Raw genomic sequence first — 27027 nt, forward strand, 5'->3', positions numbered from 1 at the left:
ATAGGAACCATCTTTAGTGGGAAGGTAACAGCGTTCCGTGTGCCTTTGGTGTTTAGTCATGCAGCCACATGACAACGGAGATGTCTTTGGACAGCGCTGGCTCTCCCACTTTGAAACGGAAATGAACACCAGCCCCTAGAGTTGGGAATGACTAGCACATATGTGTGAGGGGAACCTTTACCTTTACCTCACACAAACCTGGGAGGTGCTTTGGTGTGTTTCTGGCACTGCAAACGGAATATAAAAACCTTGGGAATTCATTAATTGCCCCCAAAGTTTCAGATTGGAGCTACCACAGCCAGGTTGCAAAACCCTGGATGGCCAGTAGAGGGTAGGAAAGAGTTTGGGTTCTCAGCATCTCCTCACTTTCATCTGGTGGTTGCCAGATTGCAGCCTAGATATGGTAGCCCTAACTATGGTGGCCTTATAGGAGCATGCAAGCAGAGGCTGAAGGGCTAGAAATTTCAGGTCAGATAAGGAAAATGAATGAAGTTTGCTTGTTTGAACTTTATAAGCAAACAATGTAGTCACTTGAGACACCAAATTTCAAGAAACAAAACACCACATATTAAAAAAAACATACTTTTCTATTGAGATGAGAAAGTTGATTGCATGTTTTGCCAAGGGTGGTAGTTTCTAGCAGCTAATCTAAAGCCGGAGATGAAAATGGATAGCTTAATGAACCGTGGATACAATAGGCAATGTACATGGCTTCATTAAATGACCTGTGACCTGTCAGCTGACTTTTTGTACAAAGGTCTAATGCTTTTTCAAATGCAATAGACCTAAGCTGAGAAACAGCCTGACTGACTGATCACAGATATGGGATACTTCTGAGCCTGCAACCTGATAGTTGGCAGCTAAATCCACCATTCAAAGCATCTGTTTAAGGCTCTGCCCTGCTGTATCACATGTTAAGGAAAACGATGGGAGGCTATTCTTCCTGCTACTAGGTGATTTCTCTTGTTGCTAGGGAAATCCATTAATTGTGTTCCTTAACAATTACACATTAGAACTGTTAAGGACAGCAACATTTCCTTGCCTTGTTACCAAGGCAGAAGAGGCTTTAGCAATTGTGCTAGTTCAGTTGATTCTGGCACACTCTTCTGCCAGCTCAAGAGCTGGAAAACAGCACTTTAGTGAAAGCACGAAAATAAAGAGTATTCTCGTAATTCAGAGATGAGCAATCGGAGGCTGGATGCACCCTTGTCCCTTTTTTTGCCATTTATAATCCCTTTCCTAACAACCTGATGGTATTATTTTCTGCCAGTTTGAAGTGCAAAGATATAAAACAGCAATTATTCCAAAAAGAGACTCAACACAGGTTTTTTTTAAAGATATCCCTTTCCACTCAACTGCTGCAGTGAAAAAAACAATCATGGATGTTACACAATTTTATCTTGCCTAGCTTATTTCATCACCATTTGGTCCTGGCTACACATTAATTTTGGAGTTTGAGCTTTGATCTGGGCAAAAACATCTCATCCCTGCCATAGAGGAAGGAAAGGACAATGGCTTAGATACAATCTGAATTTTATGAGACAGAGTTCGGCTTGTTCCTGGCCTCTAGAGTGTGTCTCAACTCTGTCCCATAAAATTCAGATTGTATCTAAGCCCCAACACATCTAATGGACCACTTTTTTCCTTTAACTATCTTTATTAGTTAAGCTCTGTCTTCATTGTCCATTCCTTCCTCTATGGTAGGGATGAGACACTTTTTCCCAGGGGTCAAACTCCAAAAATTAATATGGGGCCAGGACAAAAGCTACATTTGATTTAATTTTATTGGTGTGTAAATTCAGTTCATATTAAAAATGTAATTTTATGAATATATTGTTTATTTCCCTTCTCGGAATATTAAAAATGTAACAACAACAACAACAACAACAACAACAACAACAACCACACAGACAATATCTATATCACTGTCAAACATCCAGATTTGCCTATTCCAGATCTTTGGTAAGGATTCAATAAAATAGACAAAAATGCCAAATCCAGTCTGAACATCTGGCTGACTGTGTGAATAAATAAATAAATAGATTTGCCTATTCCAGATCTTTGGTAAGGACTCGATAAAATAGACAAAAATGCCAAATCCAGTCTGAACATCTGGCTGACTGTGTGAATAAATAAATAAATAAATAAATAATAACAATAATACCGATGATGGTGATTCTGGTGATATTCTCAAAAATTTCAGGAGCTGCAGGTTCTGTGTCACATTTTCATGTTTCTCGGGGCAGAAATCTGGTAGTGCTCTGAAAAGTAACATAGCCATTAGGCATTATGTGAGCATCAATACAGCATTGAGAGTGACATTTAAAAACTCTAAAAGGTAGCTTGAGAGATCTGGGGATTTTGTGTTCTCAATGCTAAGCTTCAATGATATCAGTCAGATTGATAAATATGGGAGATTGTGGGGAGACTGGAGGAATGGAAAGGAGACAGGTGCTAATCAAGAGACAGTAGACAAGTCAGTGGACAAATGATCGTATAAGCAAAGTCAGGGAAGTGGGAGACTTTTATAGTTGTAAAAATCTAATACATTAATGAATAGTATTTCAGAGATTTAGATTTCCAGGGTAGTTTGGGATACAACAGGTCCCCATGGCTCTGTTACACAATAGAAGCTCCCCCCCACCCCATTTAGCTAGATAAATGGGTTTGAGGGGTTAGCTCAAGGTAGTAAAACATCTACAAAGAAGCATCATTCAAAGAGTCTCTACCTTAATCAGTGGTTTTGCAAGCATAATTTGAACTCAATTTGAATTTGAATTCAACTTATTTTCCAAAGCAGCAGAAGGCAAAACAAGAAACAATGGACGGAAACTAATCAAGGAGAGAAGCAACCTGTAATTAAGGGGAAACTTCCTAACAGTGAAAACAATTAACCAGTGGAACAGCTTGCTTTCAGAAATTTTAGGGGCTTTACCACTGGAGGTTTTTAAGAAAAGACTGGACAGCCACTTGTATGAAATGGTATGGGGTCTCCAGCTTGAACAGTGATTTGGGCTAGAAAACCTCTTTTAGCTCTATTATGATTAATGTCTGGGGAATTGCGGGAGCTGAAGTTCAGACAACTTAAATATTGCCAAGTTGGGGAAAAAACTGACCTTAATGAACTCAGTATAAAATAAAATGGCAAGTTCCTCTGTCCAAGATTCTATATTTACCCTGGACGAGCATTAAAGGGACTTTATTCACATTTGTGCAGTTCCTGCTTCCTCGAACTTGTCCAGCTGCACGGAGCTTGACAAACGTAGACATTCCCTAAGGGGGAATCTATCATTTGTGGTAGCAAGGACATTTGCCATGGAAAAACTGGCATTTGGAATGTAAAGTATGCAGCAAAAAATGTGTGTTTATATCAAAGTGTGGGTGTGCGCTAGGAAATCTTGGTTGCCATAGTTTCCTAAAAAATCCCACTGCATGTTTACAAACACATATGTATCTGTTTCAGTTTAACAGCATTTTCCACTCCAAATATGCTTGCTGTATAATGCATCAATCGGTTTTTATGGTTGAAGACATGCAGGGCAGGGGTCTCCAACTCCTAGCACCAGAAGTGTGGCAGGAAAACCAGCTCATACTCTGTGGATGACAGCATTGAAACCCCCTCCCATATCAGTACTAAGGTGTCCAGAGGTTAAAAAAAATAAGAGCACTGTAGCATGCAATCCAACCAGAGGTGGGATTCGGTTTTTTTTATACTACCGGTTCTGTGGGTGTGGCTTTGTGGGCGTGGCAGAGGAAGGCTACTGCAAAATCTCCATTCCCTCCCCACTCCACTAACCTGCTTTCCAGCTCTGTTCTCCTGTTCAAGGCAACAAAAGAAAATCAGCTGGGAGGCAGTAAAGGCAGGGCCAGCCTCTTTGCCGGTTCTCCAAACTACTCAACATTTCCGCTACCGGTTCTCCAGAACCTGTCAGAACTGAATGAATACCACCTCTGAATCCAACACACTGATGGCGTTACCTGGTTTGGGTAATGAAACATCTGCAAAAAACCAACCAATCTCAGAGAGCCCCCAAGGACCCCTCAAACATATTTATCAAACTAAATGAGGGGTGGTGATGAAGGGGATCTTGTATTGTGAAACAGAGCTGTTAGGAATGTAATCTAATGGTTGGGTTGGCAATATATAAATCGTGTAACAAAATTGTATCTGTGTCTTTAAATCATACTGTACAATGTGATTGGTTGCTGTTTTCCTCGCTTGGCCATAAGAGGGAGCCAGAATGACTGTTAGCTCTCTGTTTGTTAGATGTTGGGCTGATCTGATCTGAGTGTTTTGGAAGCTGGCTGTTAGAAAGTGCCGTGAGCTATTGTAAGTTTTGCAACTGCTAGCAAACTTTGAGTACTGAACTGATTATATGATACTGGACTATGTTATTTGGATTATCCCTTAACTGAAAGACATTGATGACTGACTGTCTTATCCGTGTATGACTTGGACTGTTTGATGGACTCTGATACCTCTATTTCCACGGAAGTAAAAGTCTATTTAAACTGCAGTGTCTCTGTATGCTGGTTTGTGTGTTCTCCAACACAACTCTCACAACGCTTCGCTGAACGTACTCGCTCTCCCAACGGGGAGCTTACCTAACAAGAGCCATGGGGGCCTGTTCCCCTCCAAAAAAAACTCCTCTAGAAATCTGTATCTCTGAAATACTATTCATGAAATGTATTTGATTTTTACAACTATAAAAGTCTCCCACTTCCCTGTCCCTGTCCCAGGTTCGCACCACTCATAGAGAGTCATAGGCAATGGCTTCTAGGCTAATTGTAATGGGGGAAGGGGGCAAAAAGGTCAATATAGTTGACCACAACACCATGTCCTTCAAATGCCACCCCATTTTTATGTGCATTGCTGCATACATAAAAATGGGCTGGGCTTTGAAATGTGCAATTGCAACCACCATCTTGACTTTTTAAAATCCCCCTAGTAGGAAGGTCTTCCTGGCTTTCAGTAGTGTCCTTTTGAAGTGCCAGGACTGGAGCTGTTCCTTGGCTAACCCATCTGGGTGACTTATGCCCTCTGCACAGAGCCATTCCTCCAACTCCAAAGGCAGAGAAGCTGTGGTGGGAAGAGGACCAGGCCCTGGAGCATACTTCATCAATTGGCCATCCTGCCTGACCCTCCTCACTCAGGAACTACATCCATGGTCTCAGACCAAGGGAAGATCTACCATGGCCAGCAGAAACTGGCAAGACACTACCTTCCCCCTGGCAGGTGTCCTGTCACTGCACTTGCAAGTGAGACACCTGCCGTCACTTTGACTTACTGTTCTGACCTAGGATTCCCCAGCAGCATGAAGCTGAGACCTTGTCCTGATAAATCCCTTTTATTTAATTTACAGTGAATTCCTTTCCAGCAAAGTCTTTCCTCTCCCACAGTCTTTCAAGATAGTTCACAATTACCGACCTTTATCGGGCTTGGAGAGTGGCCAGGCTACTATCTTTCAGATGCGGTGATACTGCAAGAATGCAGGAATGAACTAATGTCTCCTGCGAATACCCCTCCTCTTTTGCTCCTCTTTTATTCCGTATTGCGGGGGGTGGGGGTTCACCATCCATCTGTGGCCTTATATTCCCAAGTCGACACTTGTTCCTTAGCTATTCCCTTCGTCTGGCAACTCTGTGCATGTGCACACTGGGAACAGGCTCCAGCTGTTCGTCTGCCTCACTGTTGTCTGACTTTGAAGGCAGCTGATAACTGGTATACGGCTCTGGCCCCCACTCTGTCTCCGATGCAAGCCCTCGTCAGAGCTTTCCCCAGATTCCAGGACTGGCCCATGTTCCTCCCCAACCTCCTCACTGTCCAAATCTGCTTCCAGCGCCACTGGCGGGCCACAACACCTACGCCTTAATAACCACTGTTGTGGGCCACAGAAAATTACTAGGAGCGTCATACATGGCATCCCTTTTGTGGCATGTAGCGCAATGCTTTGCATCTTTGCTTAAATTTAAACCCAATTCAGTTCAATGGGGCTTACTGTCAAGTGCTTACATGCCTGGGAGTGCAGTTTTTCGATGGCAATATACAGTCACCACTATTTCCATTCAGGGAACGATTGCTCTTCCAAATTAGTCTCAGTAGGATCACCAAATTAAAAATCCTAGTATTTCTTGTGCACCCCTGAACATACAATGGTTGATAGGCCATTTCATATCCTGACAAATGTTGCCATCCTATGTAGCTAATTAAACGTTTTGTAGCTTTACTTCCTACCTATTTTGATGGCACATGCTGTTTTTAATCATTTGATCTTTCTTTAGTCAAAGTACATTTTCCTTCCTCATGCCTGCAAATGAGCCTTTATAAGCTGTATCACTTGTCAGCTTTTTAAATTTATTTGTTATTACCTGTTTTATAATACAGTTTTAAGGTGGCATTGCTTGTTTAGCAGCTTCTTATTTTATCTGTATTTTATTAGCAACTCTCTTAAGATTCTGACTACCCAATCCATTATAGTTGTACTAAAAACTAAGTCCATCTGTACCAAAGTGGGTTTATTCAAGTAAATAGGACTACCGCATAAATTTAGTATTATATGCTCTTAATGTATCTGTGTTATATACTGCTTGGGTGTGTATGAGAGATCCACTGATACTATGCTGAAGTATTTTTGAGCAATGCTATTTCATGTTTCTTTTGGAAGAGAAATATATACATTTCTGCATATAAAACATGCCAGAATCCCTAAGAATATATGCGTTTTGCCTCCTTTCGCTCTCTTGAATTATTATTTACAACCATGATAATGCCCCTCTACAAGTTAACAACAAAAAAGTGCCAAAAATATACTGTCCTTTAAAAAATATTCCTAATATGAATGTTTAAAATGGTTTTCTTCTAGGTAATGTGGTTTCTTGAGCTTTTTGCGGAAGCGGGGCTGAGAAAAACAAATCAGAATGAACTACCTTGCAGTATGATTTTTCAGTCAAGATACAAGAATGATTGCATATTGATAGAATGGGAGGAAAAGGAGCTTTGGAACCATGTCTATGGATCAGGATTAGGATTAGGATTAGGATTTATTTCATTTATATGCCGTCCTTTTCCCTGAAGGGGACTCAGGGCGGCTCACAACTCAATCAGGGAAAGGAGGTACAAACAGGGGATAAAAAGACAAACAAACAATACACAATTTAAAAACACACAACAATCATACCATTCGAGAAGGGGGGCAGAAGCTCTTTAGCCCCAGGCCTGTCGGAATAGCCAGGTTTTAAGGGCTTTGCGGAAGGCCTGGAGGGTGGTGAGGGTTCGAATCTCCACAGGGAGTTCGTTCCAAAGGGTCGGAGCAGCCACAGAGAAGGCTCTCCTCCGAGTAGTTGCCAGTCGGCATTGGCCGGCAGATGGAATTCGGAGGAGGCCTAATCTGTGGGATCTGATCGGTGTATTGGAGGTGATTGGCAGCAGGCGGTCTCTCAAGTACCCAGGTCCAATACCATGAAGGGCTTTATAAGTGACGACTAGCGCCTTGAAGCGTATCCGAAGACCAATAGGCAGCCAGTGCAGCTCGCGGAGGATAGGTGTTACGTGGGTGAACCGAGGTGCACCCACGATCACTCGCGCGGCTGCATTCTGGACAAGCTGAAGTCTCCGAATGCTCTTCAAGGGCTGCCCCATGTAGGTTGCATTGGAGACAGCTTGACCATCTGAATTTTAGAAACTTTCTAATTAAACAGATCTTTCACTATATGCATGAGAGCTATATGATTTGTTGAATAGTGACACATAAGCATAAGTTCCATGTTAAACACCTGTGGTTTAGTCCTAGGCATCTCAAATTAAAGGACCACATTACAAGTAATTGGAACATAATTTCTACCTAGATACTGGATAAAACCAGATCAATTCAATCAAAGGCAATTTTTGTATACTACAAGATCACAACCAAATACAGTTTTGCTCTGAGATAGCCAAGGCAACCAGACTCAACAATTTTATGCTAATATTCTGAGAGGCTGAAATCTTATACATACTTTTCAGGAAATAAGTGCCACCACACTGAGCCGTAGAAGTGTTTAGCTTTGCTCCGTTAATCATCTGTGGTAAATTTATAGTCAGAACATGAAATTGAAGAGAGAATGAGAATAGTCTTAGAATTGACAAAGAATATGAGATGAGGAAATGGATAAGATTCTTCAGGCTGTGAGTCTGGCCACCTGGATCCTGGATTCATGTTCCTTCTGTCTGGTCAAGACCTTGTAGGAAGTAGCACGTAGTTGGCTCCAAGTGGTGGTTAATCTCTCATCGTGGAAAGGGTGCTGTTGCCTGCCTTGAAGTTTGATTTCTCAAGAAAAGATTTTTGGGCTTGACACCATTGGATAACTATTGCCCAGTCTCTAGTTTTCCCTTTGTAGGAAGGGTTGTTAAGAGGATGGTAGGCACTCAGCTTCAGTAGACCCTGGAAGAAGCAAATTATTTGTGTCAGGTCTCTCATATCCCCTTTTCAATGTCTATGTGAAGCCACTAGGTGAGGAGGCTTGGGTGCAGTATGCTGATGATAGTCAACTGTACATCTCTGTCCCAGCCAGACAAGCAGTGGTACTCAGGTTGGAGGCTTTAAGAATCTGGACAGAGGAATCAGTTCTGACTCAATTCTAGCAAGAGGTAGTGGCTCTATTGTTTGGGTGTCCCTTGGATTTGGAGAGTTAGTAATTTAAACTTTCGATGGAGTAGCATTCCCTTGAAATCTTGGTGTGCAATTTGGGAATCTTCATGGACTTGCAGCTTCTGCCTGAAGAGCAGGTGGCAGGGAACATATTAATCTTGCATTCCAATTACAACCATTCCTGGACCAAGAGGTTCTGTTCATGGTCACTCATGTCCTAATAATTTCCCGTCTGGACTACTGCAATACATTCTACATGATTCTGCCCTTAAGACCACCTCAACTGGTCCAGAATGCAATAGTGCATGAAGTTTTGGACACCCCAAGGTTCACCATGCATCCAGTTTTTTTTCCGTGGGGGGGGGGGCTATACAAGATGCTTCTTGTCACCTTAAAATCCCTGCATGGCATACAGCCAGGTTATTTGATGGGTCGCCTCTCCTTGAGGAGATCTACCCAAGCCAGTAGATTGGATAGTAGAGCCTTGCTTCAGGACCTTTCAGTTGAAGTGTTGTCATCTGGCAGGACCTTGGAAGTGAGTCTTTTTCTGACTGCACCTACCCTGTGGAATAGCCTCCATCCTGATATAGCCTGTTTCTCTGCAAACAAGATCTCCCTGAATAATAAGCCCAATCGGGCTTTTGAGTGCATGCGCTAAAATAAGCCCTCCCCCCAAATATTGCAAAACAGTAGCAGCCATGAGGTGACCACGTTCGCTGCCTCCTGCCACTCAAAAATAATAAGACCTCCCCAAAAATCAGGCCAAGCGCTTATTTCAGGGGTCAAAAGAAAATAAGAACCTGTCTTATTTTGGGGAAAACACGGGGTGTATATATATATATATATATATATATATATATGCTGTTTCTAACTTTATATATTTTGTTATTTGGATCCAATTTTCCCCCAAGCTCACCAAGCTGAGAAAAGCCACTCCAAACTGCCAAAGAATGGCTGTTTCTTTTTATTCAGAGCAGCTGAAAATAACCTTCAACTGCTGCCTCTCCCTCCCTCCAATCTGTCTGAAAGGGACTAAAAAGAGATTGTTCCATCAAAAATGCAACATGCCCTTTGCCATTTACTTTTCTTTTAGATAAACTTTTGCGTTGGTATTTAGGATGTGCGCATTTCTGCAGTGGTTTGACAAGGTCTTTGGATATCAGTATCTGCTCTGCGTTCGTACATGGTTTTACAGTTCTAAAGTGCCTCTGGGCAGGGAGAAATTATGAACTGATAAAAACTAGGCCTCTCTTTCCACCTCCAATTCCCCTCCAGGCCAAGGAATGAAGAGAATTCTTTGCAGGCTAGAGCAGAGATTGTCACTAGGGAAAGTCCAATGTGCTGCTGGCGGCAGAAGCTGGTCTACACCTCATCTTCCAACTAGAGCGTGAAAAGTGGAAGTTATTTGATGAGCCAGCATTTCCTTCTCAATCCCTTATTAGTTGGTGGGGAAATCTTGTAGTTAATTGGCTTCAAAAATCTGATATGCATAAGAAGACACAAGTGCACCAACTGGAAAAATAAAGGGATTATTAATCTAGGAAGATCTATAACCAGACCTACCAATTACCCCAAAGTATCCAGCCCTTTAGGGCATCCCACCAAGTTTGCCTCTGTATCTCTGGGATGGGGGAATAATGTTATGGATGTACATCACAGAAAAGAACATCAAACGAATGCCTTTGATGGCTAATCGCAGGGCTAGAGAACCCTTTCATTGAAACTTGATCACATAACTCTGGATAATTCATCCAAGATTGAGACTGATTAAACAAAGGCCAGCCCAACAACAGTTCTTCTTTTCAGAGTAGTAAACCATGGAGCAGAATTGCAGACCTAGAAGAAATATCTCCTAAAAAGGTCAGAGTGATTTTCCAGAAACATTATTTTCTTTTACCACTGAACTACTGAATCCAGTTTCTCCAGAAACTTCAGAAGAAGGAAAGCAAAAGGTTTATTAATGAAGTAAACCTATTAGACCAAATCACCACATATTCTCCTTTTGGGCATTGATCAGGATTGAATGTTGTAAGGCCAGGGAAAATTCCAACCTGACGTATTTTTGTTATTGAAGCACGTGTGCATATTGTCACAAAGTCAGACATGCATAATATGCCCTATCATATAATGTGACGGTTGCATTTGCACTTAGTGCTTATATAGAACATAAAGACTTTATGTTGCAAATGAAAATGGATGCTATGGTATGCTACTCCTCGTGCAGCTCAGCATCATCAAGAGAGAAGCATTGGGGCAGCTGATTTTGTATATGCTTAGGAAGACATGGCCCTTAAGCACTACTTCATTTTTTAATTATTATTTTAAAAAAACCTCAGATTTTGAGGCGAGAAAAGGACTCTGTACAATCTTAGATTAGGTGCTAACATTATGATCAAAATATGATATTGGTAATCATTTTCAGAGGTCCAGACTATCGCTGACCTATGGCATTTCACAGTGGCATACGATCTATTTTACTAAAATGACAGAACAGCAGTTTCTGAAAATGGTCAGATTTATCTCATATCTTAAAAAATGAGCAAACTTAAAAATGCTATGTTTAACATGAGCCCAATATTGGGATCAATATTAATGTCTTGATATCTGATGCATTGATTGGTATCAATTTTGAAGCCAACACTAATGTCTTTACTACTGTTGTCCCAATTGCTACAAAATACAATTATGTCTATCATTTACTTTCTTAGCTAAGGTACCGGAGTTTTATGCATGTATGTCTTTCTGTCCAATTGCCAAATTGCACTAAGGCTAAGCTGAAATGTGAATTGTTCAGTTTAGGTTTTTCTATTATTTCAAACCAGCCACTGTAGCTTATTCTATAAATTCAATTGGCAAAAATATGGTCTGTAGCAAATACAGCCATATAATCTGGAGAATTTAATAACACTGCTATAAACTTGGAGAAACTATCCTTATGCTAACATTCTCAGCCATGGCCACACTGGCTGAGGAATTCTGGCAATTGTGTGCTATATATCTGAAAGGTGCTAAACAAGAAGAAAACTGCCCTAGACAAAGGAACAAATCCTGCATACTTATTTCCTGGCAGTTACTTTCTGCCGGCCATGTAAAGTGAGATGTACCAGCATATAAATTTAATAAATAAATATCTCTGGGCTTGGTGCTTGAGAGCACCAGTGTTCTAATCAAGGCAAGAGAGAACTATTATTTATACTTCCCACAATGATCTGAAGGAACACCACATTGGGATTACTGGAAAAATAAAATGGTATTCTCAGACCTACCTACAAAGCATGAGAAATTAAGAGAAAGAGAAGTACTGGTGGTTCAGTTAGGACCACAGCAATAATGCTTGATCTTGTGTGCCTAATAAGGAAGAGTAATAATGGATAAGCTGTAAATCCAGGAATTTGAACTGCATGATTACATTCTACGAGAGGAGGCTTTAAAAGGTTTCTATGGAATCTCAGCTTTCTCTCAGACACATATTGAAAACTATTACTTCAAATTGCATTAGGTTTTCAAATAGATTTTTAATATTTTCTTTTAGCTGTATTTTGGTCCTTTTAATGTTTCCATTTGCTGTCTTGGTCGCATTTCTTGAAATATTGTAAACAAAGCCATTCGTGTACCTGTATAACACAAGAAGTTTTGATCTTCGCTTCTTAAACATGTTGTTTGAAACTTTTTACTTCCACTATAATAAAATCAGATCTTTGAAACAAATCTTTAGTATGGGAATACCAACACAGAGAAGTACAATATACAAGGAAAGATCCTTTGGCTTACTTTGCAGAAGAAATAGGTGTTTTTTGAGGTTGGGAAGTGCTTCCTATTAAGTTGTCGTAGGTTATTTTTATTTCCCTTATTAATTTAATCCTGGCGCACAATGTTGTTATACAGTACATCCTTCCATGAGTATTTATCTGGATTTTCAGCTAAACCATAATGTGGTTTTTTTGGTTTGACTAAGTTCAGGATATGAACGTAGTCTATGTTGTTAGATTGTAACTAAAACAAATTTTGGTGTAGTATGGTACATGAACCCAGCCCACAACTACAATTGCAGATGTGGTAATCAACTAAAGCAGGGGTGTCAAACATGCGTCATCATGATGGCGTCATGTAATGTATTGGGACTTCCCCCCCTTCGCTAAAGCAGGTGGGTTGGAGCCAGCAGGTGATGCATCTGACCCGCGGGCCGCAAGTTTGACACCCCTGATCTAAAGTAATGCTACCAGACGACGTTAAATTCTTTGTCAGTCAAACCTTGCTTGTATAGCTAGTATCCTAAGCACTTTTGTAGTGGATGATCTGGCCAAATTTCTAAAACAAAATTAAACATATACAGCAGCTAGGGTCAGAATCATCATTTGTCACTACATCTTTCTTAATTTTTTTAGAATGAAAACAAACAGATTGGCGGTGGAACAGTAGGAAAATTATTTACTCATAGTAGTCATTGCTGAGAATGTTGACATAACTTGATCATTCTTGATCACAAGACCACATACAGGTAGTTCTCTATTCACAACCACTTTTTAGTGACCATTCAGAGTTACACCACTGAAAAAAAGTTACTCACAACCAGTCTTTGCACTTACGAATGTCACAGCATTGCATATCATGTGATCAAAATTAAGGCACTTGGGAATTGGCATGTATTTAACAGTTGCAGCATCCTGGGGTCATGTGATTGTCATTTCCCAGCTGGCTTCCAACAAGCTAAGTCAATGGGAGGAGGCTGGATCCACTTAATGACTGTGATTCACTTAAGAACTGCAGTGATTACTTAACAACTATGGCAAAAAAGATCATAAAATCAAGTGGAAGTCACTTAACAACCACCTTGCTTAGCAACAGAAATTCTAGCCCCAATGGTATTTTAAGTCTAAGATTACCTATACACATATTTGGATTGCATGCTTAGATTGTTCTACTTCCATTGTGTATAATATAGAAATTAAGATGGGTTCTCTTTTTTCTTTTGTTATACTGGCAAAGCTTTCTGAAACAAATTACACTTCTAGGGAAAATTCACTTGTTTATTAATATAGTGTGATAACCAACATCATTTTCTTACACTGACTGACATATTCAAGATAAGGATGACCTTACTTTATGTACTATGCTTCCTGGGGATGACACGGGTTATTAGGAGAAAAACAGGTTGGGAAAACAGACTTTTATATATGACTAGGTTCATACTGTACATTGCACTAAGCCAGGATTTCTAAAGAATTGTCAAACAAACCATAATAGTTTGATTAAAATACTATAATCTTTATTGTCATTTTGTTTTACTGTGGGCACACTGGCACACATTGAAAATTAAATTCTGTTGCCTGTTCTCAAAAGTATACACATATATAACACCCATATAGACATGCTATATACATACTGTACATATGCATATACCTACATCCTAATAATATAACTACATATAAATATTGATCACTGTTCATCTTGAATACATAGTGGAAAGAATACACAGTGCAATACACTGTGTATTGCCATTGGTTACATATATTGTTGAAAAGTAGCTTAGTCCATACTCTAAGAAAGCTGGACACTTTCCTGTCCAATGGACATCAAAGGAACTTAAACTAGCAAAGAATGTTTTTCAGCTGACTCCCAGCATCATCACTTGAAACCCACTTGGCATTCACACTTTCACATTGGGATGACTTTAGGGGAGATCTAAAAATGTCTCATTCTACCTTGGAAAAATTTAAAATGTGGATTTGTTCAGGAGGCAATGACTCACACTAGTGAAGCATTCAGGGGATAAATCACCATGCCAAAAAGTTAATCTTGTGGAGACTTCCCTATTTAGCAACTGAGTAAAAAAAATATTGTGACAAACAGCAGCATTAAATCTCAACCGGCTTCTACCCTCCTTGAACTGTCCTGTTACTCTTAAGACTCACAGAGAAAAAAGAATGGGGTGGGGGCTGTTAGGAAAGTAAAGCTAAGCAAACCCGAATTTTCTACATTAAATAAACAAAAAACAATCCATGCAGAAGCCTCCAGCCAAGTTCCTTCTTATCTGCTTACAGTATCTTCTAGCTTGTTATCATCAGCTTCTACTTTAGGGGCAAGATTATCTTTATTATCAAGTGGAGTTGCTACTTAATTATAAAGCCGCTCAATTGTACAGGTTAAATTTTGAGTGACCAGAGTTTCAGCCAAATTCTAAATTCTTCGAGAGGTAAAGCCCATTTACTCAGTGCATATTCCAGAGCATGCTGTTCTGTTGACACTAATCCAATCTGGTCAAATAACAGATACAAACTGCCATGTATATCACTATAAATGCCACTTCCACATGAAGAGCAAATGTGTGACAGATATTCTGAATCAATGCATTTATAGATAAGATGTGAGGTTATAGTCCTGAATATGCTTACCTGGAAGCAAAATTCCATCCAACTTATTTTATAAGCCTCAGAATAAAATGTGTTCGGCAATAGCAAACCTGGATTGCAAATTGCTTATGTGAGAGCAGACAGCTACTTATGATTAAACCCATTAATTCCATTTCCCCCCAAGCAGCTCATTGACTGTTTCTTCACTGATTGTGGATGACTTGAATGATTTCCAGACCACCACTGTTAAGACTGTGGGAAGGCCTTGTCCCAGTTTGATTTTTCCAACCTCCTTGATATATTTGTTTACAATTTAATCTGCCCCTTGTGAAGAGAAAGAAAAGTCCCTTAATCACAACCTCAAGTAAGACCGAGATAGAGAGATACTCCTGAGATACACAAAATGGTGTCTCCTTGTCCCGCAGTAGCATCTGTCGATTCTGCTGAGACAAACTTAGAAGTTAAAAAGAGATACAAAAGGAAAGTATAACTAATGAAATTCTAATAACACTGATAGGACCCACTGTATATTACAAACATGGATATCAATGACCCAATACTTCTGCTTTTACATAGCTATCCTAACTTCTTAGTGCTTTTAAAAAAACTGTATGACATACAAGGCATTGTGTTCAATTGATTTATGGGACCAACAAACTGGAATAATTTAGAGGGACGTTTCTCAAAATTGGTAATTTGAAGATGTGTGGGCTTCAACTCACTGAATTCTGGGAGTTGAAGTCCATGCATCTTAAAAATGGTCATGGCTGAGAATGACTGATTTAGAGAGAAACTCCTTTGAGCAACTTTTGGTGACTGCATAGCCATGTTCATCTTTTCTTGACAGCAATACAATGTTGCCTTCTTTTAGGCCAGGGGTGTCCAAACTTTTTGCAAGGCCCAAAATTTGAAAACGGGAGCAATTGCCTCCCCCCCCCCCCCCGGTAGACTTTGGGCATGCCTGTTTTAGGCAATGTTTTTCCCCCACATCCCATTGTAGTTTATGGCTCTAGGATTTCCTAGTGGTCTCCTCTTCAGGCAGTTTATTTTATTTTTAAAAATCAGTCAAGGTTCTTTACCTACCATTACTTTGCACATTCTCACATCTCGCGTGCAAATGCATCTGTAAGTTTATCTCACTATTCCCAAGAAAGCAGTCAATCCTTTGGTGGAGGACTATTTAAATGCACATAACCCGATTTTACTATTTCGGTACGGCTGGAGAACTGCAGGCGCTTTAATGAAGTTTGCGAACCTAGGTGCCTTTACAAGCCGCTAGTAAAGGCCACCCTAACCATCCGGCTCCTCTGACGCTCGTTTACTCGGAAGTAGGCCCTGGGTTTGTGGGCTTGTTTCTTTCTCCCGAGGCGGCTAAGAAATCGTGGCGTCGCGGCTTTGCTTTTGGAATTGCTGTTTACGACACTTTTAATCCCTCAGCCCAGCAGATCCACAGAGAACTGACCGGCGAGGGCATGATTTCTGAACCGCAGCCCCAGCCATCCCCGCAAGATAAATCAAACCCCATCGTGCGAACGCTACAACAACCTTGGCCCGAGTGGGTGGGGATTCGGAAGAGGAGGAAAGGGGCGGATCGGATCCGAGGAAAGCCGAGAAAGGGAGCTAACAGGCGGGTCGGGCGATCGGTCGGTCGCTTCAATTTGAGCTAAGCTGGGAACCGGCTCGGCAAGGGTTAACGCGGCAGCAGTTCCTCTCCGGTGCTCCCCGCAGAGCCTGTTATGGCCTTTAAGCAGACGTCGCTAATGCATCCCGCACCAGCCCCCTCTCGGGCTGCCACTGGGGTTTCCTGCTTGTGCGGCAGGCAGTGAGCCGAGCGCGGCAGCCTTCCCGCGAGCCCAGCTGCCTTAACGGAGCAGAGCCCGGGAACCGACCGAGGCAAGCAAGCCTGCCTTCAGCTGATATACCCCCGAGCCCGGGTTCCTCAGGTGCGACGCTTTGCACTCAGCCGGGAGCCTTGCAGACAACAGGTACGAGGGCTGGCGGGAATGGGCGGCCAGCAGCGACAGCCGCTGCTCCTCTTGCCGGCTAATGAATGGGCGCGAGGACGCCGGCAGCGCGTGCAGGCCCCACTGGAACTCGAGCGCGAGGGTTGGGAGAGGGGCTGGAGACCTGGGGTGGGGGAGGTTGGTGCACCCAGGCCTCCACATCTCAAACCCCCACCCCTCCCCGCACCGAAGGAAAGGGCAGAGAGAGAGAGACAGAGAGAGAGAGAGATGGGGGGCTGTGGACAAAAGGTGGGAGGGGGGAAGCTGGCAAGGCTTCAGCGCAACCCCAGAATGAGGAGAGGAAGGGCCTCGAGCTGGAGCAGCAGCAGCAACAGCCTCCTTTCCCCTCTCCTCGTGATTTAGGAGTTGCCTCCCGCTCCCCTTTTTAGTCTACCCCTTCGCTTGTAGCTTTTGAGGAGGAGAAGGGGGGGTGGGTGGGGTGGATCCCGTAGTTGAAAGAGCAAGAGTGGGAAGAGGCAGTTTAATCCTGGAAAGGGGTTTTCCTTCTGCCTCCCCTTCCCCCCCTTCCCGAGAACTGTTTTTTAAAAAAACTTTTGTCTCCCACAAAGTCCCATGTGGGGTGCTGAGCAAAAGGAGCCATCCCACAGAAGAGTGCGATTCTTGGTGGCTCTTGAAGGGTGGAGAACTTGATTGGCTTTTGTTGTTGTTGTGGTTGGGTTTCCTTTGATTTTATTTATTTTTTTTAAAAAAGATTCTGCAGTTAGGAATACTGTAGATAACTTGCTTCATGCATCCAGTTATTCTCCCCCCCCCTTTTTTTTTTGGCCTTTCCACAGCACCCTGGACCACAAGCTGAGCAGTGATTGTGGATTTGCATAATGTGCTAGACTCCAGTGTAGTTCATATGTAGTTCTCTGTGTGGTTCAAACATAGACACTATGTTTATTTGGATACCTTGGTTTTTCCCTGTTTGAAAACCACTTAGGTAAAAATTATCTTCTTGATGAAACACACACACACACACACACACACACAGAGTCATCCCACCAAATCCAAATTTTCTTAGTGCTTCTTAACCTCTCACCAGTTTTATTTCTACCAGCAGATCTGACAAGAAGAGTCCTTAGCTGCCAAGGCACAGCTTAAAAATATGAAAACCCAGCACACATAAATACCAATTGGAAATAATACTTGGTGCTTAGATTGCTTTTCATCTTCAAAGTGCTTTCACACTCATTAGCTGAATCTCTGCATCCCCTGGATGGCGGCTTAACCTGGAATGATTTATATAGAATATCAAAGGGGGCTCTTTCTAATGCTGTCTTGCGCTTCTGAGTCTTGCTTTGTTCTTCCTTGGTAAGCTCATGCCTGAAGCTGCAATTTCTTTATGTCAGGAAAGGCTGCACCCCAATTCTGAAGATTAGAGAAGAAATGGCACAGTGGCTGTGTACACAGGTGATGGAAAAGTGGCCAGGAATTTTCTCCTCTTCTACATCAATGATAGTTTAATAGGGATGTTAAAAGAAAGAGGAAACAAGGCAGTCAAACTAATTTCCTTCTACTTTCAAGCAAATAGCTCAATTACAAAATCCCTATACTGTTTGTGACAAAACAAGATTGAGCCGAGTGACAGTTATATTGCTGTTTTCCATAGCATGCTATGGAAAAAAAGATGAGCACATCCTATGGCATTTTCTAGCATGCCAGTTGCCAAACAGGATGCTGATATGCAAGGGCATCACTGATGATAGTGTGGAACAACACTGGGTATCTAACTTTATTAAGACAAGGATATTATTTTTCCACAAAATATTTTTAATTGTTAAGAAAAAATGTATATGGCTACCCAACTTACTCATGGTGACTTCGGGTGGCTTGCAGAAGTAAAATCCCAAATACAAAATCATCCTCCCTCTCTTTGCAATAACAATCAAATCACAAAACATCAAGTGCTGAGTATTGGTCCAGAATGTCCAATCTTGGTAAAATCATTGTTCTAACAGTGCCTTAATAAAAAGTGGAGTTAATTACACAAACCAGGCCAATTGGAGAATGTGTAAGCAGAATATAATGATGAAACATATATAAAAAATAAAAGTGATGCTCTTATTAATGCTGGAGACCACTAAGTAAAAGGCAAACAGCTGGAATGAAAATGCCTGATTTTCAACCCATTGTTTGAAAGAATAATTAAAATCTGGAAGTTAATAGCTAGCAGTGAGGTTGTTATGAGGAAACAGAGAGCCAGACTTTTTAAGGGGCCAAGCATTTAATTTAGTAAGACATTTTAAATTAAAATTCCTAAGTGTATTTTGTAAAATTACTATATTGTTCAATATTTTGTGGGTTACTACATTATTACTGAATGCACTTTTATAACTTTAAAACTGTGTGCTTGGGTTGATTTGGGAGGAGATAGCAGGAGTCACAAATTAGCAACAGCTGTTATGCATTTTACTCCTCTCTTCAAACATCATAGGAGCAACTAAGAATTTCTTCAAAAGATGGCATCTGTTGCCTTCTTTCTGTGCTGGCATTTGAGCTTTGGCGCAAGAGCTGTGCCAAATAATCACACTGTCTTGCTGCTGCTCTTAAATTACTCTGGGTATTTCAAAGATGCCTGATTGAGGAAGCAGGTTGACAATAATGCTTGGCTCTTTCCTCCTGGAAAGAGTTGTTTATAAAACAAAGGAACAATGTGGTACCTAGGAAGGATGTATCTGTGTAAAGGCTGCAGTCAAATAATAATGGTCTGGTTTATATTACACGTAAGATTACAGATTGAATACAACTCTAAAGCTAGGATTGCCATATCTTGGCTATAAAAATCTAGATTACTAAATGAGAGCAAACAAGATATATGAGATGCTAACTCTTTGCTGCCAGGTACTGGTTGCCTGCATTTTTGACTTAAGATAATCCAAATTAAACATTTTTATAAAAGGGAAATTTTCTAAATGCCACCCTGAAAGTCCTGTTGGAAGATGCATGTTAGATTTGCAAATATAGATTCTTTGGTGTATATTACGTAGGTTGAAATTGATGGCAGTGATGAATGGACTTGTTACGATGATGTGCAGTAAGACGTCTTCACTTCCTTCAGGAAATCTAGACACTGGCTTGGAATTGTTCAAGGAATACCCCCTGCCCCCAAATCCTTTATAATTAGCAGAAATTGTCAGAAGCCCTATATAGGTAGTTCTCTACTTATGACCACAATGGAGCCTAAAATTTCTGTTGTTAAGTGAGACATATGTTTTGCCTCATTTTGAGACCTTTCCTGCCACAATTATTAAGTGAATCACTGAAGTTGTCAACTTGGCAAGTAGGTTATTAAGTGAATCTGGTTTCCCCGTGGACTTTTCTTGTCAGAAGGTCGCAAAAGGGAATCACATGATCCTGGGACACTGGTTCATAAATATGAATCAGTTGCCAAGCATTTGAATTTTGATCACATGATTATGGGGCTGTTGCAAAGGTCGTAACTGAAAAATGGTCATAAGTCACTTTTTTCAATGCCATTGTAACTTTGAATGGTCACTAAATGTACTGTTGTAAGTCCAGGACTATCTGTTGTTAATACCTGATATTAGCTGCAAACGTTCACATGACCACTAGAGAGCAGCAAAGAGATACATAAAAGTTTCTTTGCTGCCATCTCATGGTGATCTGGATTCACCATAAATCTAGTACTATAACTGCACTAAAGCTACAGTACTACTTTCTCCTTTCCCACATAGTTAGCAGGGTGAAAAGCACTGTTCCTCCTCAGAGACATCCCTTGACTGCATAAAGCCCTCATCCCTTTGTGCTTTCCAAGTCATCTTCTTTCAAAAGGTGCTCTCATAGGACTTATGGACAAGAAAAGGTTGAAGTATACATGATAATTGAATTTAGTATTGAAGATCACTAGACTAACAGAATGCCCCTTGTTCTCTAATTTTGATCTAATCAGAGGTTTCAGATAGCTGCCACAAAACAAACAGGTGGAGGGATCTCGTTCCAGTAGCAAAGGTAAAAGGAGTCGCTGTAGGCTTACTCTGCTAGTCATAATTGACTTTAGGAGATGGTACTTATCTCCATTTCATTAAGTCATTGAGTCAGCTTGTTCCAAAGATGTTTCTGGGTGCCATTTGGCCAATATGACATCACACCACAGTGCAAAGTATATGGTGAAACTCAGAACAATGTTAACTTCTCACCCAAGTGGTACCTATTTATCTATTTGCATTTACATGCTTTCAAACTTCTAGGTTTGCAGGAGCTGAGGCAAGTGACAGCTGTTCATTCTGTCATGCAGTGGTAAGGACTCGAACCGCTGGAGTACAGACCTCCTTTGGCGTCTTTTAAGCCACGCAGACACCGTCCCCCTGTTTCAGGTAGTTGCCACAAAAGAAAAGAGTGGTTCCAGTAACACCTAGATGAAAATAGTTTTGAATGAGAATCTTGCCCCATGTTGCTGGGTAGGAGAGAGGGAAAGAACTTGAAAAGAAATTGCATTAATTAAAAGAAAGGATTAAAGGAAATCAGCAAATTGCAGATGTGCAAATTAGCAACCTCCATGTTCTGTGTCTGCAAGTCTTTGTATTGCTCTGGCTTGAGCCTTAAACAAAGCACTTTATAATCCCAGCTGGAAGGCCACTTTTAGCTTCTGAATTTACAGCACAGCTGTAGCATTTAGCCAATAATGAGCTGGTGGTGGTGTTTCTTCCTTTCCCTTTTTTATGGGTATGTTTGCCTGCTCTTTCAGAATTCTATTATTTTTTAAAATCTGGTTAATGGTAACTCTAAAATGTGTATTGCTTCATGGGGATGTAAATTCTCTTTCCAGTTGAGATTGGCTCCTGGTGATTTGATGAACATACCTGTACAGTTTTCTGTTTACCGCAGCATGGAAGTATTGCCATTACCACCTTTCAGGATAGTCTTTCCCTTTCCAGGCTAACTATCTGGAATTTCTGCTAGCTACCCATCTAAGTACTGACCAGGGCCAATCTTTTTTTTAGTTTCCAAGTCCAACTGGATGTCGTTATCCAGTACTGAAAACTGAATTGGAAGTCTCTTGCCTAGGCTTCCAATTTTAATCTTATGTACCAAAATAAAAATACTGTATATGTATAGAAATTTTAAGGCATTATAATACCTTGGTTGACAAAAAAAGCATAAATATGTTTTAGTATCTGTTTAGTTAATATATAGTAAGTATTATCTTCAAACTTGGTCTGGAGAAAGCAGTTGGAGTGCAACACATGGAAGCAGATGCATAAATACTGTACTGCCCTTGGACGTTCTACATAGATCTGCTTTAGCTGTGATCGATTTGTACGCCCAGCTTTTCTGTATGCTCTTTAAGAGCAGAGTCCCTATTCAAAAATTTAAAAAATGTGCAGAGTCCTGATAATCTATTTAGAGCATTAATAGAAAATTACATGCTTTATTATATTTTGCAGTTTTGCTTTCTCCCAGAAACATAGAATCACAGGGCTGAAAGGAATTTTGAAGGTCTTCTAGTCTAACCCCCCTGCCGAGAGCAGGGATTTTTTTTTTTTTTTTTGCACTATAGCATCCCGGACAACAGCTTTTTCCAAAAATTATTCTTTCTGACTGCTTATTTGAAGATTTGATTAAAGCTCCTGATTTATTAAATATAAAGTAGAAATAATCTCATAGTTGATTGATGTGAATGGGTTGGGTAATAATTTACATTGGAAAATTAAGCCTAACAATCTATATTCATCAAGAAATAAAATAACTTGAATTTAAGAGATTTCTGAACACCCATGTATATTACCGTGCTACAAAATTACTATAAAATAGTAGGTTTTGTTGTGGAAGAACCTCCATTTATATGAATGAAAGTCAAATGCTGCCATCTAATTATGCATAATTATTTATTATATTACAACTTGCAATTATTTAATTGGGTTGGTAATATTTGAATACAGTGATACTGAAAAGTTGTGGCTCCAGTATCTAGCTATCAAAACTTTCTATATCCTAGGAGAAGACTATCTATCTATCTATCTATCTATCTATCTATCTATCTATCTATCTCTCTCTCTCTCTCTCTCTCTCTCTCTCTCTCTCTCTCTCTCTCTATCTCTCTATCTATCTATCTATCTATCTATCTATCTATCTATCTATCTATATGATAGATAGGTAGACAGATAGATAGATGTGTGATTCTTGAGACTATATAATAATTTCAGTTCCTGTGATTACTGCATATAATATGCTGTGGCCATTATTAACACCAGATACTATTTCCTTGGGTGACTAAACTTGCTTTTTAAATTTTTATTTGGTGTGACCGCCTGCACATCAGAGGTATTCTGTTGAATGAACCTAGAGAAGAGTGTTTATCTTGCAATAGGGGTCTTTATATGAATGGAGGGGAAATTGATAGGTGACAGGTCTCTGAGTTGCTATAATCTTATTTTTATCTTTAGAATGACTTAACTTTTATTGCCTTCTGCCAGATGACTCCTATGCATTTCACTGTATAATACAATCAATAAGATTACCCTGTTTCCCCCAAAATAAGACATCCCTGGATAATAAGCCCAATTGGGCTTTTGAGTGCATGCGCTAAAATAAGTCCTCCCCCTGAAAATAAGTCCTCTCTGAAAAAAATTGCAAGACAGCAGCAGCCATGAGGTGACAACGCTCGCTGCCTCCTGTATGTCAAAAATAATAAGACCTCCCTGAAAATAAGGCCAAGTGCTTATTTCAGGGGTCAAAAGAAAATAAGACCCTATCTTATTTTGGGGAAAATATGGTAATATAATATATATATATTAACATGGCAAAATAAATACTTAAGCAATAACTTCCGTAATGGAAAGGGAGGCATTATTGGTGAAAGTGCCCTGTCTTCTGTGACCAACCATCTAATTTCAAATGGGGAGGATATCTGGAGGAGAGTCTTCACAGCTGACTCAGTATAGTCCTCGACTTACAATTGTTCATTTGATGACCATTCAAAGTTATAACAGCACTGAAAAAAAAATGACTTATTACTGTTTTTCACATGTACAATCATTGTAGTATCCCCTTGATCATGTGATCAAAATTCAGACATTTGGCAACTGATTCATATTTATGATAGTTGCAGTGTCCCTTGGTCATGTGATCACCTTTTGCGAACTTTTGACAAGCAAAGTCAACAGGGAAGCCAGATTCCCTTAACAACCGTGAGACTGAAAAGTAGTTTAACAATTGCAGTGATTCAGTTAACAATTGTGGCAAGAAAAAAAAAAGGTAAAATGGAGCAAAATTCACTTAACATCTGTCTCACATAACAACAGAAATTTTAGGTGTCATTGTGGTCATAATCAAAGATACCTGTATTTTTGCAGCAGACATTCCTTTAATGTTATTCCTAAAAGGAGTAGAAATTTCAAAGATCTGAAACTGAATTCTATTCATTACTCTTCTTTAGAACCTATTGTTGTACATTCTCAATATCTGGCGTCTAGTAATCATTTTCTGAACGAAGTAGTTTTTATATAGATTTCAAATAATCTCAAATATGGCATATTAGAATAGTTGGTGATGTATTTATTGAACTGTATTGTTATTGTATTGTTATTTATCGAACTGAATTGCTAAAGACAGATTATCTCTTTCAGAAAAGGCTCTAACAGATGGTACTGGTCTCATATAGTGAAATATATTCCTTCTGCCTCCAATGGCAAAATATTGGATTTAGAGTACCTTCTTACATTACAGTGAGACATAATATGGTTTGCTTGGTTTTGCTAAATGTATTTTTTGAAAACAGTTAACTTAATATGTAATCCATCTTGGTTTTGTCAGCACATTATGGATGACAAAATAATAGCATAGTGCAACATAAAATCATTGTAATTGTGGGGAAATACACTCAGACTAAAGACTATCTGTTTGAGCAAAATGCTTATTTCTAAAACTTCTGTCAAAATTTCTAGATTACTGGTTTAATCCAGTCCATTTTTGAATTTCAGATACTTGTTCAGCATTTCCAATCACCTGACTCAGATGTAAAGAATAAGAGTTGGGTATTCTTGTACTTTAAACATTTTTATTGTTGAAATATTTATATTTAGATGTTCAAACTGTTAAACTATTATATTTACAAGAATGTATTAACAAAAATGTACTATCCTGTTTTGTTTTCCTTTGTCCACCATAATCTTTTATCATGTCATATTTTAGATTAAATTTGGGAGGACCGTCATTACTTTGTACAGTAAGATATGTAAAGAGCCTCCTTTCTGCCATATTGCTTGAATATAATCCTTTTAATAATAAAGGAAGAAAGGAAAGACTGTGCTCATATGCAGAGAAGAGGCAATAAAAGGTAGGAAGGAGAGAGTGATCTACTCTGAATGGGGATAATACATTCTTGAAAACCCTGTTTCTTGTTTCGTAGTCTTTAGATTATGCATGCAAATAAACTCGTTCTCTCTTTTCTTCTATCCCTTGCTTAAATAAGCAAAAACAACAAAGGAATTACCCTGGAATATTTATTTCCATGTTGTAAAATGTTTGGGCATAATTTGAATGGCTACTTTGGGACTTCTGTCTGTGGCTTCTGATTGAGACTAATAGCAATAGCACTTAGATTTATATACCGCGTCATAGCGCTTTACAACCTTCACTAAGCAGTTTACAGAGTCAGCATATTGCCCCCAACAATCTGGGTCCTCGCTTTACTGACCTTGGAAGGATGAAAGGCTAAGTCAATCTCGAGGCCATTAGGATCAAACTGCTGGCAGTGGAATGCAGAGTTAGCCTGCAGTATTGCATTCTAACCACTGTGCCACCATGACGCATAAATGACTTACAAACCATGGACAGACCTTTCGTGCTTTGTTTAACTGTTTCTGCTGGTAACGGGAATAGACCTAGTTGTAAATAATTGGATTTCATAGACATGCATGCTCAACAAAATTTAATAAGCCAGAACATTTTAAAATTTGGTTATTGGCATTGGATCATTGTAAGCTATAGTTTACTTTCAATCTTTGATTGTAGGTAACTGTTTGCTTAACTTGAGAGAGGGCAGTAAAATGAATAAGGTAATAAGGTACATGAGCGCAGTGTTTAATTATTACTCTGTTGGCTTTGGTGATAACTGATACAGATACCTAAGCAAGGATTACTTGCATAGATCTAAATTAGATCTTGTTAGGTTTTTTATATATATTTAGTAGTCATGAATGCTCTGTGGAAAAATACTAAATCTGAGCTTCAGATCTCTGGAAAGTCTTTGAGCAATAGTGCTTGTCATATTTCTGATTCAGATTTCATGACCAATTGGATGTTTTGTGTTGATTTTAGGGCTTGTGCTTCCAACTTCTCGTGCAAGGACAGCCTATTTAAAGCTCATATTTGAGTTTGGAACAAACTAGTTCCACACACCCCTCCCCCTTTCTTCATGTGTAGGAAATTATGACATCTGTGGACCATAATTTATATCCTATTTTTAAAATTCTGGCTTGTACAAATCTTCCATTTCTTATATTTAGATAAATAGCAAATTGCAGTTGCTCCCAAGCATCATTCAAAAATGAATTTTGTACACATGGTTTTCTTCTCATGAAAAATCATGGTCTTGATATTTCACCTGAACTGATTGACAGTATCTACATAATAGTAAAACTCTGGTGTCCGTTTGATGCTTCGTAATCTTCATTTATGTGAAATGCTGCATCATAAGGCAAAAAGTTTGTCAACAAAGGTACCTCAAATGGTCTAACTTACAGAATATGTTAGAACTATTACTATCAGGGGAATGAAATTTGGGGAAAAAAATTGCTGCTTCAGTGCTGCAGTGCACAGTCAGCTGCGTTCACATGATTCTAATATTCAACAGCTGACAACTTCCCACAAGAGGAAATCCCAAAGGCGTTGATAATTGCCGACACTTTTGTGATCCTTGCCACATTCCCACTACCAATGTCTTTGGAGAGTCAACGGAGAATTGGTCCAGTTCCTCTCTGTTAGCATGCTCTGTATTGGCCACTCATGCACTCTCTCCCCTACTGGGCAGTAGCCACTTATCTGCCTGCTGGGGAAGGAGGGATGGAGGGAAGTGGGGAG

General features: G+C 39.9%; 1 protein-coding gene and 1 long non-coding RNA gene across 5 annotated transcripts in view; one reads left to right on the forward strand and one right to left on the reverse strand.

Moving 5' to 3' along the window:
• Positions 1 to 2168: 2168 nt before the first annotated feature.
• Positions 2169 to 16139, reverse strand: LOC116503110. The gene is made up of 3 exons (XR_004254654.1): positions 16061 to 16139; positions 7996 to 8420; positions 2169 to 2261 (listed from the first exon to the last, which is right to left on the reverse strand). It is a non-coding gene; the product is annotated as an uncharacterized LOC116503110 (long non-coding RNA).
• A 489-nt stretch (positions 16140 to 16628) lies between these two features.
• The window catches only part of NDST1 (N-deacetylase and N-sulfotransferase 1), a 99044-nt gene continuing 88645 nt past the window's right edge, over positions 16629 to 27027 (forward strand). For 3 of the 4 annotated variants that reach the window (XM_032209289.1, XM_032209288.1, XM_032209287.1), the window contains exon 1: positions 16629 to 16962. The gene's annotated coding sequence lies outside the window, so the exon portion shown is untranslated. Of the gene's footprint in view, positions 16963 to 21194; positions 21321 to 27027 lie in introns of all 4 variants that reach the window. The other variant, XM_032209290.1, reaches the window with a different exon arrangement.

Source organism: Thamnophis elegans, chromosome 2, assembly GCF_009769535.1.
Source record: "Thamnophis elegans isolate rThaEle1 chromosome 2, rThaEle1.pri, whole genome shotgun sequence".
NCBI lineage: Eukaryota > Metazoa > Chordata > Lepidosauria > Squamata > Colubridae > Thamnophis > Thamnophis elegans.